Raw genomic sequence first — 3,658 nt, 5'->3', positions numbered from 1 at the left:
TTAACACAAGTTAAAGAAAAGCCTTAAAGATTCTAATTTTATGATCTTCTTAAATAAAAATTAACCTGATTAGAGTTCTCTCTTAAAGGTTACATTTATTAAAAAGTTCCAAGCAATTTAACTACAATGGGTTTCAACACGACAGCTTCCTGTCTGCTCAGCCTCCGTATTTTTAAATTTTATGAGGTTCTTCTGGCAGAGTTTTGTAGCAGTTGAGATGAAAATCCTGATGCATGGCACCCTTTAAAAAGAGGGGAAGAAAGAGGAGGAGGAGGAAGAGGAAGAAGAAAGGAAAATAATCAATTTGGTATCAAATTTCTTCCAAAGCACAGAAGTATATATATATATATATATATATATATATTTTTTTTCCTGATGGTGGAAAAAAGACATGCAGAGAGGTCAAAGGTCATGCAAAGAGGAGACAGCATTGTGTAGAAACTGTCACGCATCACCACCTATTTTGACATGCACGGGGCCGTTTGTTGTCTGTCGAACATGCAAATTAAGTGCCTGCTGTCATAGCCAGCTGATATCTGAGAGTGGAAAATGAGACCACCTGTAACCAGTGAATGGCGTGATGGACAAGCATTCAGGCCTCGTCATCTCCGAGGCCATTCACACCACCTTCGAATTGCATATGACATGTAAAAATCTTTTCTTAATATTCACAACCGGGAAGTTTGGGGAATTATGGAGGCTTCAACTGCTACATCTAATGGGTTCTCCAAGCAGACAGCTGTGACTGTGAGCTGGCTTGATAATTAGGTGTCCAGGAAGATTTTATGCTGCGAATCAGTTAAAAGGGAGAAGAGAAAAAGAAAATAATGGCAAGCAAAACTCGCTGGGATGGAAATTGCATTAACCCTTGTGTGTCATTTTCTGCTTGTGAGGCTTCCAGGAGCCAGGATTAATTTTCTAGATACAGAGTGGTCACACCTCTCTGAATCCAGCTTTAATTTGTAAACATGCCCCAATGTACAGGATGTACCAGCCAGCTAATTCAGGCTGTGATCTGGGAAATGGTCACCTGGCAGTAATAGGATTCCACTTTGCAAAGTTATGCAATGCTTCCTCACATGCACTAAGATGTTTCTGTCAAAACAAAATTTTTGAGAGGTATATCCTATCAACATACTAGATGAGAACAAAGAATGATGGCTGCATTCATGCAAATCAAGTCCTTAATACCCGGCCTCTGTCCTTTGCAGGTTTCCTTCACCAGATGTCATATTTACTTGCATAAGAGGGGCACCCAAAGAGGCGTCTGTGCAGAAAGAACCGGGAAATGAAATTCAAGTGGGAACTTTGTATTCCATGCACTAGATTGGAACTAAATGTGGAAAGTGCTGGGCAACCTTTAAATGAGACTCGCTAATTTAAAGGGGAACAGTTGTCTGTTAGAAACCGTCACAAACACCAACTCTTTATTTATTTAGGTGAGCTTTAATTGTGACATACCGACCCTCGTCTCCCTGCCCTCCATCCCCTAGTGAGGGGGATGCTGACAAATCACACCAACTCAGGCCAGGGTTGAGGCATCTGCATGGGTGCTTGGGGCTTCCCCAGCATTGTCCTGACCGGCCAGGTCCAGGTCCCTTCCTTGTCCTCTGTCAGCCTGCCAGTGCCAGCACGCTGTTCCACCATGTGCTCATGGGACAGGAAGGGGAGACCCCAGAAGGGAGCCATGGGAGCTATCCCACTTTATCCCAGGGCGCAGGTGAGCGTGCAAACCATCACCCATGTCCAGGTTGGGCTAAGATGACTTCAGCTTTCTTCCACCTGAAAATCACAAGATTGAAAAAAAAATTATATTCTGAAAGGGCAAAGCCACCACCCTTTGCCCTCAATTGGGGAAGGACCTTGTGTTTTACATACTCTTTGGGACACAACTATTACTTGCCTGACTTGCAGTCTTTGTGTTGATAGTGCAGACAAATCCAAGGGCTTAAATCTGGCAAAATTCTCTGTCATCTGATGAGTTCTTATGGAAGGCCCACTGTGTGCCAGGTTACAAGCCCCAGTGATCCTTCAGTGAACACAAGGAAAAATCTCTGCCCTGGGACACTTAGGTTCTAGACAAGAGAAATGTTAAGTGGTGAAGATAATAAATGAGTAAATATATAAACTTACTAGAAAAACCAGCACATCTCTAACGTGGCCCACTTTGCGCTCACAACGCCGTGTTGAGTACTGCTCTGCTGGGGGTCCCGCAGCACCAGGATATTTGGCTACAGGAGGTTGTGGGGCCGGATGCCAGCCTCAGTGGTGCTTCTCTGTGGTGCCATATCCTGCTTTTCAGGAAACCTTCTCAGCCCTGGGATCTTCCCTCTCCATGCCTGTGGCTGCCCTTAAGGCCCTGGGTCAAATCTCTCCCCATCAAGAGAGTTTTAGCTCCAGAAGACAAGACACACCCCAGAGAAGCACTTCCAGAGATGATTTTGGCTTACAATGACTTCTAATTGGGAGAATTTGGGAGCATGGGGAGTTGTGATCACATGACTCTGAGACAGTGACGAAGTTACATTCTGGCAGAAGGTCACATGCCGAATACTTAGGCAGACACCTGGAGGAGCCACAGGAGGTGGGTGCCATCAGGGGGCTTGTGCATTCCCTAATCTTGGCATCCTGGGTGCCTGACAACAGGTTATTTAAATGCTCCTGGGCTCTTTCTAACAATATTGGACAGCGGGAAAATCCCTGCAACCCCAAAAGGCTACCTCTCACCTTGGGCAGGGATCTCCCCTGGCCATTGTGGAATGGCCCAGGTAGGTTGCTGGGCCCTGAAAACCTGAAACGAGGCAAAGAAGGGGGCCACTGAAGAAAGCAGGCAGCATTTTTAAGCGTAACCTTTGTTCCTTAGACTGCGCCGTCTGGTGACATTCCTCCAAACCCATTTCTCAGAAATCTTGTCTGGGAGGAAGCTTAACAGCTATTTGTATTTGGGGGAAAAAAAAAACAGTGACTATTTTTACAGAAATAAATAAAGATACTTTTGTAAATAAAGATAAAGGTTGATTAACTCACGCTAGCTTCCACAGATGAGGAAAAGTTTCTAAGAGGAAAGATACGGGACTTGTAAGCCCAGTTATTTCCTACCTGGTTGATTTAGTTGTTGTTAATCAGTTTCAGTGAAAGGAAACTGTTGAACTGTGCCTTCCGGGACATGCAGAGGAAAACATCTGCATTTGTAACAGCCTGTGCTCTGCTGATGCAGGGGTGTGTGTCCCAGGACAACGAGTCTTTAACTTTATGTGGCTTAAGGAATGCCAGCAGCCGAGGCTGCGAGCAGCGTGCCAGAGCAGAAGGACAGCCTGCCTTTCCCGAGGGATGAGGACTGTCTCCGGAGGTGACGAGCTGGCTGGCTGTGCCTTGAATGATGGGCAGAGTTTATCTGACACTTACTTTATTGGCTCAAGGACAATTTAGTTTCCCAAATAGTGGAGCCAGGTGAGGAGACTGGAATTCGGGAAGTGGGTGCTGCCAGCGTGTGGAGAGGGGAAGGGAGGACACTTGGGGGTGCGGGGCGAGTCTGTATCCACTGTTTGCCAAGCTGCCGACCTGACTTTCCAGAACATTCTGGGCTTCAAATTCTAAGAGGTGAGCTTTGGAGCCCCTGGAGGGGAAGGGCAGCTTGGGGGCATTTCCCTTTATTCCC

General features: G+C 46.0%; 1 long non-coding RNA gene across 1 annotated transcript; it reads right to left on the bottom strand.

Moving 5' to 3' along the window:
- Positions 1 to 386: 386 nt before the first annotated feature.
- LOC130682713 (uncharacterized) lies at positions 387 to 3,362 on the bottom strand. The gene is made up of 3 exons (XR_008996005.1): positions 3,100 to 3,362; positions 2,134 to 2,791; positions 387 to 1,782 (listed from the first exon to the last, which is right to left on the bottom strand). It is a non-coding gene; the product is annotated as an uncharacterized LOC130682713 (long non-coding RNA).
- Positions 3,363 to 3,658: the final 296 nt, after the last annotated feature.

This window comes from Manis pentadactyla, chromosome 2 (genome assembly GCF_030020395.1).
Source record: "Manis pentadactyla isolate mManPen7 chromosome 2, mManPen7.hap1, whole genome shotgun sequence".
Classification (NCBI taxonomy): domain Eukaryota; kingdom Metazoa; phylum Chordata; class Mammalia; order Pholidota; family Manidae; genus Manis; species Manis pentadactyla.
Note: the sequence above shows the minus strand (reverse complement) of the source record. Positions and strands in the feature narration are given on the sequence as shown.